Source organism: Heterocephalus glaber, unplaced genomic scaffold (genome assembly GCF_053883595.1).
Source record: "Heterocephalus glaber isolate CG9 unplaced genomic scaffold, H.glaber_assembly_v1.0 deba00001550, whole genome shotgun sequence".
NCBI lineage: Eukaryota > Metazoa > Chordata > Mammalia > Rodentia > Bathyergidae > Heterocephalus > Heterocephalus glaber.
This window is the reverse complement of record NW_028258343.1, coordinates 8,110,463-8,126,522: the sequence shown is the minus strand read 5'-3', so window position 1 is coordinate 8,126,522 and position 16,060 is coordinate 8,110,463. Positions and strand designations below refer to the sequence as shown.

The 16,060-nt window shown below is 39.4% G+C and overlaps 1 long non-coding RNA gene across 2 annotated transcripts; it reads left to right on the top strand.

Moving 5' to 3' along the window:
- Positions 1–3,842: 3,842 nt before the first annotated feature.
- LOC110349459 (uncharacterized) lies at positions 3,843–12,615 on the top strand. Of its 2 annotated transcripts, XR_002395414.2 has the most exons (5): positions 3,849–4,107; positions 4,190–4,272; positions 7,629–7,729; positions 10,513–10,659; positions 11,093–12,615. It is a non-coding gene; the product is annotated as an uncharacterized LOC110349459 (long non-coding RNA). The 2 variants fall into 2 exon arrangements; XR_015442493.1 differs by having other exon boundaries at positions 3,843–4,107; positions 10,513–12,615.
- The last annotated feature ends 3,445 nt before the right edge of the window (positions 12,616–16,060 follow it).

Below are 16,060 nucleotides of genomic sequence, written 5' to 3'. Positions count from 1 at the left end.
TCAGCTATCCTCCCCAAAACATACTCTCGTGCTTTGAACGTGCATCCCTTCATTCTTGTCACTTTCTGGGGCCATTCTAGAAGTCCTCTTTAGTGAGTGTCATTAGAAAGTGTGATAAAAAATATGGTGAATGCTGCTGCCAAGTGCCAGCCAATGGAAAGGTAGGTTTGTAAAAACATTACAGTGGGTCCTCATCCACATTATTTATAAGATCTGGCACCGTGTGACTTCTGGCTCTTCCACAAGTTCAAAATGACAATGAAAGGTAAATATGTTAGATCAGTTCAGATCATTGAGGCAGCCGGGAAAGTGCAACTAAAGACACTCATGAAAAAGGACTTCCAGAAGTGCTCCAGAAAGTGGCAAAGGGATGGGGTGTGTTTAATGTGATTGGAGGGTGTTTTGAGGGATGTTAATGACAATGTGTCTCTTACTGTAATAATTTTTTAAAAATTTAAACATATCATATTTTCTGATCATACCTTGTATGTGATTTTAGATATTGATCACTGTGGATTATGCTTAGGTCAGTGCTTTAAAACCTTTCTAGACTGGGGCAAGCTTGAGGGTTTTGAAGTGCATTTCTACATACATATGCAACTATATTTATATATAAAATATATACATTGATTGGTAAAAATTAGATTTTTCTTTTGATAACCAACAAAATACAATACCAAAAGTCTAAAATAACATAAATGTTGATTTGACATAACACTTCAAAACTTAAAATATAACCAAAATACATTTAATAGGTTGATCTTAGTTTTCATTTTTTACTTGCATGTATGTACAATTCTAAGCAATACTTTTCAAGAGCAATTTCCTCAAATACTTTAACATTACAAGTGCCATTAAACTTGGTCACACAAATAAATAATAATAAATTTAAATTTTAAAGAATAATCAAGCAACATGTTGCACAGTTAAAATTATATTTAATAAAGCTAACAGCCTCCCCTGGTATTTTCCTGACAAGTGCATTCTTGAAGTAGATTGTGATAGGGAAAATTAGTTTATATATAATTAAAGTTTTAATATCAGTGCTTAAAAATAATGATGAAGCTCTGTTTTGTTATTTGGGCCTATGTTAGAACAATCATTCTGCTGCTGGCTGCTGGCTTGAAAGTCACATCAACAGCAAAGGCAAGGAAGTATAAGAACCTATAACAGAGACGTGGGCCGGTGCACTAGCATGGTAAACTCACTTCCCTAACTTTCAGCCTCAGTTTGAGCTGCAGGCTTATTCCTTGGCCACTACCTGCGTGTACTTCTTGGCAGCTCCATAGACTTCTGTCTGTGACAGGCAACAGCAGATCTCTCTTCACATGCTTTTTGAATCAGATGTCAAAGTGATAGAGCATTGTTTTTAAACCATTCCCTATGTCCTGAAGTGAAGAAAAGAAAGTCAAATCCTGCTGTTGCTTTCACTGGATCTGTGAAGCATGTTGTCAAATGCCACTCTTCTGGTTGTTCCCTGGGGAATCCTTCCCCTCCCCAAAATGCTGCTTAAGGCTGAAGGTGGTCAGTCAGGAGCTTACAGCAGCCTCACACCCCGTGGAAGACTCATGAGAGTCAAATCCTAGGACCTGAGAGTGCTCACGGGTGGGGACACTGCTCTAAAATATAGAAGTCAGTAGATGATTATTTCCTAGGAATGGCATGGGTAGAAATGCCTATTTGGGTTTTGTTAATAATTCCCTAATGGTATAAAAATTTGCTTTCTGTATTTTGACACCATAGTTTTGAGCTCATAAATGTCCTACTTTTACATTGATTATAACTTTTATCAACTTAGGAAAAAATTCCAAATCTCATTATAATTATTATTTTATTTTGTCTGGTCATAAATACCATAAGCCTAATCTTTTTATGCTTAACATTTGCCTACCACTACTATTTATTCATTTATATTTTATATTTAATATTACTTTGTCATTTTGACTTCTATATTAGGAGCCCTGTGTCTAAGTAGTTTTATGTTTATCCTGGATATTTGCCTTTTAGAAAGGAATTTTTCCTACTACTTTTATTATTGTCTTAACTAATTTACTTGCTGTTTCTTCTATTATATCGTTTATATGCTTCTCTATTTTGACCTTTCTTGATATTTATCTTATTTTATTAAATCTTTATTTTGTGTGCTACTCCTGTTAGTCACATATCTTTTACTGGGACATCTATAATTTTATGGCTTTTTTGGCCTTCTATGTCAATCATCAATTCTCTTCACTCTCAGTGTTTGAAACTCTCGTTAAACTTGGTACTTCATGGGACCAAATCATTTATGCATCGTCAGTTCTATTGATTAGTGCTTTTAGTTCATATATTAATTTTGGTTTTGCATTAGAAGGTTTCTTCCTTTTTTTCCATTTTAAGGTTGCTTCCTTTTATCTCAGTCTTCATCTTAGTAATTTTTTCTGCAAATTCCTGCTCCTCTTTCATAGTTGCCATAGTTACTTCTTTAATGACATTAATAAATGGCACCTATAATTTTTTTCTCTCCCTTTTAAAGTTCTTTTTTCAAAGATTTGTTCTTTGAAACTTTGGAATTACATTTATGTTTGCTTATAATTCAGTACCATTTCTCTAGGGGTTTGTCTGTTTACCTATTCTTGCCTGTGATCTACCCAAAGGAATCCAGGATTTGCCTACTCACATGAAACCAGATTGTCTTTAGTCCTAACTAGAGCCCACTTCTACTCATTTTATTAGATCTGGAAAACAAATCTTCCTCTCTGAAAATATTTGAAAACATAATAGAAAGGTATTGATCAGGGCCAATTTGTCAACAGAACTAACTGGTTGAGGTTAAAAGAATGAATTAGGTAATCATCCAATAACTCATCCATCCCCTACATGTCTTAACCTTTCCTCCTTCCTATCATTTACCAGTTGACTTACACCTCTCCTGTCACCAACCTGGTGAGTTCCAAGTCTTCACAGCAGCATGTGTCTCTACCCAGCAGCTCTGTGCAAAGCGCTGTTTGTTTCAACCTGATGACATCATTTCCTGGAGAACGGAGACAAAAATTTTTTGTCTAACACTTCCAAAATGAGCAAGAACTTTTTGCATCATTCTTTACTTTGGAATTAGCACTGCTAAAATAGCTGTGATAGAAACAAAAATTTAAACCAAACAAACGACAAAGTTAAATATCAGCTTTCTACTTTTTAGAACTCAGGAAAAAATATTCACCAAACACAACTTGTCGTGTGATTTAGGAACTGAAATATTGTGAGGTGAATTTCAGGTAAGCATTTTACTGAAACAAGGTCAAATTGGCAGCTTCCATGGATCCATATACTCAATGGGTTGACAGCATTTATCATAATGCACTTTGCTTTGATTGGCCTTCATGCTAGTGAAAATCAGAAATGTGCAAAAATTGCAAAAACAGACTTTGCATTTCAAAGCTCTTACAGTTTCCTTGGAAAGAGATTTCCTTCCCAGTTTAATCTGTGCTCTCTGCCTTGTGGGGTTCTCAACTTGCAATCTGCAAATCCTACATGAGAGTAGGTGTTTCTGGAAAAGGTGAAGTGAGAGAAGCGCGGATACGTGTGGGAAAGAATAGGTTTAAATTTCAGAGCAGCAAAATGACTGTCTCCACCCACTGCAGAGAGAAGGGAGTGGCTTAGTGACAAACATCTCAGGTGTGGGAACTGAGCAGAAATGCCTTTGATTCCAAGGTGCGAAAAGAACAAAAGCCTTCTTTGCTTATCATTCAGCTGCTTATACTCCTCCACCCTCTCTCCCTTCCTGCCGCCCTCTCTGGTTCTGTAAGCACAGTCCTTTGGAAAGTAAATCTTGCTGTTCCAGCATTTAACATCATGTCATTGCTCAGCAGTGATCGGCCTCAGAAAAATATCTCATCAGCAATTTAGATATTAATCATAGGTTTTGATCTTTACATTGATGCCCAAACTCTGTGCGAATCTTGACTTCGAGATAAATGAAAATGCACACAAGGAGCTTCAGTTGTAGTTCAAAGGCTCACTGCTTATTTGATCTCTGAAGATGAGCCCATAGAAGAAAGGTGGGAGTCTTTGGGGGCTGCTTTCCCTTTGGAACTTCTGGATAAAGGCAGGTTGAGAAAAACATGGAAGGTGAGGCCTCATTATGCAACTTCTGTGAGTTTCAGGAAAATGTGATGCTTTGCACTTGATCGGAATCTTTTTCTTTCCACAGCTCTTATTGACTCCCAGTGATGAATCAGAAACAGACTCTTGGAAAAGAGAAATCAAGTGGCAGCCCAGGAGTTTTGTTTAGTGGTATGTAGTAAGCTTGTTAAGAAACCATGGAGTATTTTCTCAACCAAAAGGAAGACTACAATGTGGTTGGCTAGAAATGAAGACAAAAGTTTACTCCAGAAGGCAGGAGGCAAATTCAGCATTTCACTGCTGCTAAGTTATGTAAGAAGCAAGCTCTTAATCAGAATGTTTCTCTGGAGAACACAGAGCTCAATTGAAAAGGGATTCAGGGCCTGGGATTTAGCTCAGTGTGTTCTCTGCCTGCTGCACAAGCTCAAGGACCCGAGCTCGATCCCTGGTACAAAAAAAAAAAAAGGGATTCAGATGATCTCATTTTAAGTCCTTCAGCTGAGAGGCATGCAGCCTTGCTCCTGGGATGAGGTACTGACACAGTCCAACTGGCCAAGGGTCTTCTCCCCCTACCTGTGAGGAGATTACGCAGACAACCTTCCCAGGCAGCCTGTCTTTGTCTTTCTGCATGTGTTGCAGGTTATATGCTGGTGATAAATCTTATGTGCTTTATAAACTTGAAGATTCTGTAGCTATACCAATACCAAGGACAGTGATGAGGCTCTGGAGCAGGGCTCTTCTCGTTATCTTGATAGGATGTTTAGCAGCATCCCTGGCCTCCACCCACTGGATACCAGCAGCACCCTCTCCCCATCCAGCCCACTCATGGCAATGGGAAATGTCTCCAGGCCTTGCCAAACAACTGCTCTAGGATTTCTCAATGTGCTTGACTGTAAAAGACCCTTTAGTCACTCAATTAAAATGTATGAGATTATGTATTAGAATGGCCACTTCTACTGATTTGCCATGGTCCTTGAATGGCTAAATCTATTTTTTAAAAATCAGCACTCATTGTTTCAAGATTCTAAATTCTCAGTGACAAAGGCTAATATGGTAAAACACTTGATTCAATATCCCTAGGAATAGAAGAAAACAACATACACTATTTACTTTTGAAATACGAATCCTTCTTACAGAAGATGGAAATCCCTCCATTAGCTTTCAGTTCATTTTCTTTTATCTTTTCATGCATTTCAACTTCCATTATCTCTCCTTCACCAGATACCAACCCTACTCAGATGTCCTCTGTCACACACCATCTTGTAGAACTGATATTTAGCCAATCAGCTTCTGCAGTCAATTTTTGGTCCGGTAGCATCTAAAAGCTGTTGGTCTGCCCCTTCTTTATGTTACTTATTACTTGAAAAAAACAATCTGGACATTATTTGAGGAAAAACATTCATAAACTCCTCTTTCCATAATCCTGTACTAGTACTCTACCCGTTGTATTATCTACTCGTGTCTCTTTCTCACTGGAGAGGGAGCCTCTCAAGGGCTCTCTTGCTTATTTATTTTGCATCTATGGGTGTTCTGTGTAGAGGTGAATTGTTAAGTACTGTTTATTTAATTGACTGAAGTGTGTAGAGTTGCAGTTGAAAAGTTCAAGAAGACTACATTGTAATAACAGTAGAGGTGCCAGAGAAGGACAGTTTATGTCATTAAACACCAAATCACACTTTTCTTCCTTTCGTCTACCTCATCTCTCTTGCTTTATCTGATTCACAGGCTTCGGAATTATTGAGCTTTGATTATAGTTACTACAAAAGGTGACTCTAAGCTGAAGGGGGGAATGCTAATTTAAAAGCCAGACTTGATCAGGTAGAAAGAAGTAAGTCACTGTCACATGCAGAATAGGAATAGTGCATAAGGAAATACTAAGCTCTTCTACCGAAAATGAATCAAGTCAATGATCTTTTAGGAAAGAAAGAGGCCATTTTTTTTGGTGGGCAAATTCTCTTTGGAAAACATAAATACCAAGTGAGTATTTATAGATTAATATTCCAAAACTCCAAGAGGAAAAATTGCAAACATTAAGCACTTCTCAACCTTTGTCTCAAATTCATTATTTTCAAAGACCTCCTCCAAGGTTTGTAAAAGATTCCTTAAAACCAATGGATAACTAAATAAAGAAGGAGTCACAAGTTCTTCAAAAGAAACTTGGACTCCAAAAGTAAAATTTGTAAAGGAAGTTCAAGGACATTTAGAGTCATAGATTTTTACAGCTGGGAAGAACTTGGTTTCCTCAACTGTGATAGGAGAAGTTAGAATGGATACTCATTGAATTATGTTTTTACTCAAGAGCCTCTGACATTTCAAGCAAATGGAAGTAATATAATTTATTTTTAAAAGAAGAAAGAAAAGAAATTCAAAGCAAACAATGGTCCAACATTCTAAATATCAAAAATACCTTTTCATAAAATTCTATAGGTATACATCTACTGTATGCATTAATAATATGTGAATTTAAACAGCAGTGATGTGAGAAAAGATTGAGAGTGACAGTGGGTAACATGGATGCATCTATGGGGAAGATAATTTTGTAGAAATCTGTAAGAAGGGAGGGAAGTGCTCTGCGGGCTCCCTGTCCACATGCCCATGTTGACGTGCAGATCTATTTACATAGTGTTCTCTCACGATGTCATTGCCCTATGCTCAGGAAGGAATGTTCCTGGCATGGCCTTTTCAACAGTGGAGATGGTTTTGAGCTCATGTATCATCCATATCCTCTTGCCTAGTCCCCGGTGGTCTTTGAGTAGGATTTCTGAGCAGCTAGGATGTAATCTGTGGTCATGGATCACCACTGACCTAAGTTCAAGGGTTCAAAGTCTGGTTTTTGACCTCCATGGTGAGAAGTTTCCAGTGAGTAAGAAGGCTATACAAGTAGGTTCAGCAGGTCTGGCCCCAACCTTTAGGCAGAGCCCTTGGGAGGGTGATCAAATGCACAAGTCTAGTCCTACTCTCAGAAATTCTCAGTTAGAAAGTTGAATATTGAGCCCAGAACTTTGCATTTCTAACTAGCCATCCAAGTGATTCCAAAACAGGTGGTCTTCTTTGAGAATAACAGTCTAGAAGTTCAGCTGATTTTTGTCTTTCTGCCTTGGCTCAGGTCCTTTGAATTAGGCCTTTTACATTTTTTATCTGCTCCTACTTTGATGAAGCCAGTTTTAGAATAATAATTTACTTCTAGCATGCACTTACTGTTATTCAAAATAGTATCGTTTGGCAAAGTGGAAATGGTTTTGAGAAGAGAGAACATAAAAAGCTTTTGAAAAGAAAACCAGATCATAAGATAGCCTATTAAGCAGCAAGAATAGACAACACTTTGAGACTATGGAGAATTTCAGCAAATAGTCTCAGAGAGGAAATGACTAATGGAGATTTTGAGAGCCACGGGAAAGGTGAAAGCATTGTACTCCTGTCAGTAGCTAGATCAAGAATGTTTGTTCCACCAGAAGCCTTGTGACACAGGGTGGGTCAGGGACTGGGAGTTTAATGTTCTCATCACAGAATTTTATTCACTTATGCAGAAATCATTCCAGTTGAATTCTGGTGTCCAAGATCATGAAGAATATCCAAGAAAAAAAAGTTGCCTGGATTTATAGGAAGTCTAAAAAACCTTGGCTTTCCTGTGAGTATTTGGATGTCATGTTAGAACAGCTGAGAGATAGATTTGTATTCCCCATTATTAGATGACCTCGGGGTGGTTAATTATCTAGTATGGGTTGCAGAAGGAAATGGGCTTGGGCAAGCATAAGGGATCTGGTGAACGATTTGGAACGAGCAACATACAGGTGCAGAGGTGTTTACCTATCTTTCTCCATAATGATAATTTGGATGAAAACAGCAAAAAGAACAGACAAAAAAATACAAATAAATTGACAGTTGACCAGTGTACGTCAAGAAGAAAAATGAGTAGCAGCAACGGCAGTGGAAAAATGCTCTGGTGTCTTTTCTCACTGTAGTTGAATTCTAATAGTCGCAATAAGCTATGAGGATCAATACTTAATAATAAAGCATAAGAAAAAATGATGGAGGCAGGCAGTCTGAGTTAGCCCTTTGTAATACCTATCTGGAAAGAGGAAAATTCCTGTTGTCGCGGGAGCCTAGGCCTCCAGTGTCCCTAGACTGCCCTCTGGCGGTCAATTCTGTTCTGCATGCCTATTCTTGCCCTGCTCTCAACTCTGTCTGATAAACCAGTGGTTTTCAAATACTTTTAGCAATGGACTCCATTCTTCAAACAGCATTTTATACAGAAGCCCAGAACACAAGCCATGAGGGAGAGAGAGGGAGAGCGAGAGGGAAAGGGAGAGCGAGAGCGAGAGGGAGAGGGAGAGGGAGAGGGAGAGGGAGAGGGAGAGGGAGAGGGAGAGGGAGGGAGGGGGGAGAGAGAGAGAGAGAGAGAGAGAGAGAGAGAGAGAGAGAGAGAGAGAGAGAGAGAGAGAGAGAGAGAGAGAGAGAAGCTTAGTTTGGAAGGACAGGACCTGCAGCTGTGTCCATTTGGCCTCCATCTGGAGGCAGCCCCTGTGCAGAGCCCTCTCAGCCAATGGACCCATGTTAGTCATCTATGGGATATGTCTGCATTTAAGCAGAGGCATCTTGGAGGGTAGATGAACAGAAAGCAAACTCCAGATAATTAAGAATATTTGGCTAATAATCTGTCACAAAGCCACACTCCATAATTCCGAGTGCTCTCATACAGTGAACAGGACCTTTTTCACACATTTCAAATTAAACCCGATCTTTCTCTTGGTGTTTTTCAAGAACCAAGTCTTGAGCTCTCTGTATAACACAATTTTAGAGGCATTTTCCATTTGTTATTCTGACTTTTGGACAGAGCCTATAAGTCTAGAAAACTTGGGCACCGTGGCCAGTTGAGAAAGAGGACTGAGTGATAATGCCATGAACCCCTGGCTTCTTTTTCAGGAAAAGAGAGTCACGAATCTCCCAGAGGAAGCTCTCATTCCCCAACTCCAGGCAGCTCTTCAGTGCATTTGTGGCTGCCTTAGGCTTTCCCCTCCATCCCTCATTACTGGATTTGCCCTTCAGGCTGTTTTCCAGTTTCCTGAGGATTATCTCTGCATAATTACTTTGTAATCCAAATAGTTGATTAGAGACCATGCAATCCTTCCTTTGTCAACATGTCATGCAAGCTGCTGCCAAACACAACAGCTTTTTAAAATTATTAAAATGCTTGCAATGGTAGCATTTAAAATGAATTTCAGGGTTGTGATAACCACATTGTGAGAAAGACATATGTTTGTATATGGGAAAGTGTTAACCCATTGGCTTCCTCTTTGTCCCGGAGATCCTTTTCAGTCCCTGTTTTATGTGTAAAATTGCTCAGAAGCCCTGGAATGTTTCTGACAATGCCTCTGGGGGCTGATGAAAATGTGACTGTGCTCCTGTGAGCATGTTTGTGAGTGTGTGTATATTTGTCAGTGTGTGTGTACAGGAGTGACTGCCCCATGTCCCCTTAACTTGATCCACTCTTTACCAATTGTAGAGATTCATCATGTATAAAATCAGCTAGGAAAACGCTCTCATGCTATGGCCAGTCTGAATGTTCATGACACACCAAAGCCCATTTGATGAAATCCTCCGGCCTCAGGTGATGGTATTAGGATGTGGAGCCTTTGGGAAATAATTAGGTGGTGAAGATGGAGTGCCCAGGAATGGGATTGGTGCCTTTTTAAGATTGACCCCAGAAAGATCCCTCATCCCTCTGCCACATGAGGTTAAAGTGGCCTTTATCAGATGTCAAATCTGGCTGGGCCTTCATCTTGGACCTCCTGGGCTCCAGAATGGTGAGGATTACATTTCTTTTATAAGCCACCCGGTTTTTGGTATTTTGTTATGGTAATCTAAAGTGACTAAGACAGTGAATATTAACTGTATGAGAAACCTTTTTAAATAATCCTCACATATTTGAGTGAACTCATGTTGGCTCTGTGAACAACTCCAGGGTCTCATAGTAAACATTATTTCTGATTTTATTCAGAGTCATAGAGAGACTGCATGGAGACCATTACACAGACAAAGAGACTGTTCATTTTTGAAAAATGTTTTCTTATTTTCCTCCCCAAATAAATCCTGACCAAGGTAAGTTGATCCACAGCCAGGAAGAGAACTCTCTGTCTTTCCCATAGCCCATTACACAGACAAAGAGACTGTTCATTTTTGAAAAATGTTTTCTTATTTTCCTCCCCAAATAAATCCTGACCAAGGTAAGTTGATCCACAGCCAGGAAGAGAACTCTCTGTCTTTCCCATAGCTTATCTGTTCCACCTGGAGATGAAAACTAATGATTGGTCATAAATGGTTAGCTGATCGATGCTTCAGTATTGACTTGTGGTTTCCAGCAGCGTTACTTCCTTTGCTTTGTGACATCATTTTCCTGCTTGTTTCCCACAGTTGCATATCTGGGTTTATGTGATGCACACTAATCCAACAAATGGAAGAAATTATGCATCATGTCAGAGAGCTTTCAGAAAGAGAATTTGGAACAAAGAAGTCGATACATGAAGCATTCATAAAGTCAAAGGGATGGTGAGATAACCGGTGAGGAATGCTTCCTGGTGTGAGATTAAAGAGTCCTGCTCCCTGCATGTTTTGAGTGAATGGTAAGGGCAGGTTCTCTTTATTGACCTTGGTCCTCATGGTTCCCAATACGCACTTCTGAGTCAGTGGGCTGTTGGTCTACTGGATGGAAGTTTATCTGACTATGCTCAAGGGCCAGTCAAAACTGTGTTGCCACTCAGGAAGCTTCTTTCCACCAGCAGGACTGACGGGGGCTTCCTTAAGATAGTAGGTTTGGTTTGAGTAAGCCATAAAAAAATCCAGAAATTTTACGATAGTTGTATAATAACTTTGGCCGGAGAAAAGGTTTGGGATGTCTCACTTCGTTGGAAAACTTCACCGTGAAAGCTGGTTCCTAAGTATCCAATTTTCCATAGTCACAAACTGTAACTCCCTCCCTCTTCCACGACTGTAGGAGCAGCTTGGAATTTCAGGGGAGTGCCATGAGCGTCTCTTGACAGATGTCTCTTGCGTGAAGGAGGACACCTTGAGTTGTACCTTTGCTGTTTTTTTCTCCTATTAAAAAGCATCTTTGGTAGTTGCTAATGAAAATACTCTGTTGCGCTGTTGGTATTTTTGACTAATAAGTTGAAAATGAGGCACATGGCAACATTTCATTGTTCTTTAATGCCTGCTCATTTTTTATGATCTTCATGCACTAGGTGCTATACTTCCAGCAATGAAAAACCCTTACCTATTCTGCTAACCACTTGCATTAAGCCCACTAGCCAAGCAATTTTTACTCAGAGCTTGCCTGGCTGTAGAAAAGGGTAACCACTTTTTAGGAACCCGAGTTGCAGTTCTCAACATGCTGTCTGAAATTGTTATTACATGGCATCCACAGAGACTCAGAGAACCATTAGAGTCCATGGTGTGCAGTCACATTTGATCACGCATCGAAGGTTACCAACAAAGCCCTCATTATTCTCTGGGAGGACAGCTGTGGAAATGAGAAAACTAAAGATTTAGGTCCCTAGCTATTGATATATCTAAGTATCTATAGGGGACTCGCTTTTCTAGTGTTTATGATGGGGCCTGGCATATGGGAAGTGCTTAATAAATGTCTGTTGCATGCCTGTCTATCTTAATGCTTACCCTGGGAGGGCTGGTTGCTTTGGGAACTGTAAGACTCTGCCAAAGACAGCAGACTTGCCCTGCAGCCACTGAGCAAATGCTGACCTAGGGCTCTCCCTTCAATAAAAAGTGGGGGTGATAGATGTATGGAGCAAGAGCTGGTGGGGTACAGTGATCTACATTTTAAATGTGGACTTTCAGAACACTGGCTTACTCCTCTATAAGATGGTACAAGAAGTCATACAGGACCAAAAATGTATGAAAGGGAGTCACTGTAATTACAAGAGCATCTTAGTACTGCCCTGTAGATTTTCCATACACCAGTTTGGACACTTAGACAAAGATCAGTGTGTCTTGGTCACATAGGGTGAAGGACTTCAGGGAAAGAACAAACACTTAATGTGTATGTTAGGGAGGTGCCACCCCACCTACTGTTCACAATGACTCTGTGAGATGGTACTACAGGCTTGAATAGGTTTGCTGAGCCTCAAAAACCTTAACATATGCAGCTAGTAAACAACAAAGACCCAGTTTAAATCCATGTCTGTCTGACACCCCAGCCTGTGCTCTGTCCCTTGTGACATGGTGCTTCCTCCGTACGGTAAGTGTGAGTTGGGCAAGAAGTGTCTAGGGAACTGCTGAGCTTTTCTACTTTCAACATTTGGTTGATGGAACTTAATTTTCTACTTGTTTCCAAGAACCTTACGTGTAAAAAGTTATCGGAACATTTTATACCTCATGTCTCATAGCCTATGCAAATTGATTTACAATCAATTCTTGTCTTCAAGAAGTCAGATAGCAACTAACACTTACAGTTCATTATTATGATTTTTCTGACTTTAGTAAATTCCTATTTTAGCATTCTTTGAAGTACTTGTGCAATTGAATTTCCTTTTTCCTTTTTTTTTTTGTATTATTTTTGGATATCTTTGCAGGTCTCTTTTGTTCCCAGAAAATGTAGCTTCACATGTTTTAGGGATGAAAGAACCAACCATGGACACACACACACACACACACACACACACGATATATGTACAGAAGTTAAACAGCACATTTCTGCAACTCAACAACTCCTGTAGACAGAATGACCACACACTCATGTGTGTGTAAGAAACAGATAGACACAGGTAGACATACGTATATACCTATGTATGTATTTATTAGGGGTCTCCAGAGAAACAGAACCAATAGGATATCCATGTATCAATGGACTGACTGATACGTAGAAAGAGATTTATTGTAAGGGATTGGTTCATATGATTATGGAGGCCAAGAAGTCTCACAATGTCCTGTCTGAATGCTGGAGAATCAGGAAACCCCATAGGGTGACTCAGTCTGTGTTGAAATGCCTGAAACCAGGGATGCTTGATGATATAACTCACTTTCTGAGAACTGGGAGCACCATGTCCTAAGGCAGGATACTGATGTCCCAGCTTGAGGGTAGGGGTTGCTCTACCTTTGCTTTTTTGTTCTATTCAGGCCCTGAATAGATTACATATTGTCCATCCACATTGGTGAAGGCGGTCTTCTTTACATTCTACTGATTCAAAAGTGCTCATCTTCTGGAAACTCCTATACAGATACACCCAGAAATGATGTATTGCCACCTATCTGGACATCTCTTAGCCCAGTAGTGGATGCAAAATTAACCATCTCAATGTACGTAAAAACAGAATATGTGTGTACAAACATACATACATATATACTTGACATAGACTGTATGTGTGACCTATGCACGTGCATATATCATATAGATGTGTGTGTATGTGTGTATACATTCAAAACCAATCCCTTATAATAAATCTCTTTTACCTATCAGTCAATCTGTTGATGCATAGATATCCTATTGGTTCTGTTTCTCAGGAGAGCCCTAATAAACACATACATAGGTATATACATATGTCTATCTGTCTGTATCTATCTGTTTCTTACACACACACACATTCTATATGCATTCCCAGCAGGATCTATGTGAAACAAAACATCATTCTTAAAAATGTTTTGTCCCTGAGTCTTTTTTCACTCTTGTGGCCATCCAACATAGTGTATTTTCCCCCTCATTCTATTTCAAAATTTATACCAGTGTTTCTCAGAACAAATATTTATGAACATTTTCTGACAAATTGTTTTCATTTTTTTTTTGGTATCAGGTATTGAACTCAGGACTTTGTGCCTGCCAGGCAGACGTGGCACCACTGAGCTAAATCCCCGGCCCTGACAAATTATTTTCAAGGGTCAACTGTCATCTGACAGTATGGGTCACGTGGGTTTCAACTCCAGGAAAATTTCTGTATGTTGTTTCTTTTAAAGACTGAGGAAAATACCTTGCTTGTTAGTCTCAGACTTTATTATCACATCTCTGTCCTTTGAAAGCAAGCGTTTGTCTGCTTGTTCTTACCACATCTGTCTGCAGGCAGTGTGGTGAGCCAGCCTTCCTGGATGGAGGCCTCTTGTGTAGACTTCTGGCATCCTGGGTCAGAGGGCTTTGACTTCAGAGGCACCACGCACCCTGTCAAACAAACTATGGAAGAAAACTACCAGTTATGATATTTGCATGAGTGCAACTCCTCTGTCTGAAAGGAAGAACACATGTGGGTCAGGACTGGCATAAGTTGGCAAAGATGAAGTAGCTTTTGTGTATCTTCTCTTGCACTGCTCCTCAGGCCTCTGGACTCTGTAGAAAGTGAATGCCAATTGTTCAGGCTTCAACGATGAGGGAGGGAAAGGTCAGCAGTGACATACCTGCAATGTGATCATTTGGGTTTGATTTTTTTGTAGACTTTATCTTCTCTGTCATGACAAGGACACTAGAGGCTGTCATGAGCCTTTATCACCATCATTAACACATATTCACACTGTATGGTACCACTGAATGTCTTTGCTCTCCTTTATTTGTTATCATCTCAAGGTGGACTTTGACAACTGATTTCTCCATTGGATGATTAAGCCAGAAATTTGACATTACATTGATTCCAGTTTTATATGAATGCTACCCGTTTATATGTTATGCATTTAATAAAGCCTTTAACTGGTTATTCACAAATCAGAACAAATCAAACATGAGATATTTTTTTTCAGCTGCTTCTGCTGGAAATGGAGTAAGTGTGGGTAGTTTTGAGGCACATGGAAGATAAAGGAGTAGACTGAGCTGACTCACCTTCTTTCTCCAGATGAGTATGTGAAGGAGAAGTGTGAAGCTTCCATTTCACTGCCATCATCATCATCACACTCAATTATGTGTTTATCTTCACTGTCACCTTCATCAAATATAATTTGTGACCATGTTGACATGGTCAGAACTGAGCTTGGCTTAGCTACTCTGAGAGATATTGTGGGATATGGGAATTGAGCTTGTGTCTTACCCTGGGTCTAGTACAATGTCAGGTCAAGAATATGTTGGTTAGGCCCAAGAACATACCATATAATAGTTTTAAACCTTGTAAACTTCAAAGATGTTCACACTGTATGGATTTGGATAAATGAATAAAGATAGCATTGGCCCCAGGGTATAGGTTCAAGAATTTTGATGACTCCACATCCCACTTGGCTGTTGCAGGGGCTAGGAAAACACACCAATGACCCACTCATGGTATGGCATTGCACCATTGCCTAGAAGTTTGGGAAGCACTAATCCAAATTATAGACAGTCCTTGACTTACAATGGCTCCACTTAAGATTTTTCAGCTCTATGACAGTGTAAAAGAAAAAAAAAAACATACTTGGAATTTTAGTTTTGATTTTTTTTTCCTGGGCTACTGATATGTAGTATAATTCTCTGTCTTTTTTCTCCCCATTAACTTTATTGGTACATTTTAGGTATAAAATACAGTTACATTCATCATTGGGATCTTGTACCATTACATGAGTCTCTTGGTTCTTTTTTTCCCCCCCTTCCCTTGCCCTCCCTCCACCCCCTCCACCCTTCCCTATTTGCAAAGACCTTGTTTCCATTTTTTTCCTCTTCTCATATTTTTTCCTTTCCCTTTTTTCCCTTCCCCTACCCCTCCCAATTCCCCTGCTCTTTTAGACCTTTTCTTCCTGTTACACAATATCAGTTATACATTTTTTAAATTACAATATTAAGATCTAGGAGACATTACCACAGATTTTACAGAATTTAAAAGGATATAGAAAGCATATTACAAAAATCTGTTTTGAAATAAATTTGACAACTTCTAAGAAGTAACTTAGAAGACAAATTAATGAAACTAACTCTGGAGGAAATATATAATTTGAATAGCACCTATTAAAGAAAGTATATTCCTACCTTGAAAATCTACCTATATGACAACAGCAGGCTCATAAACAT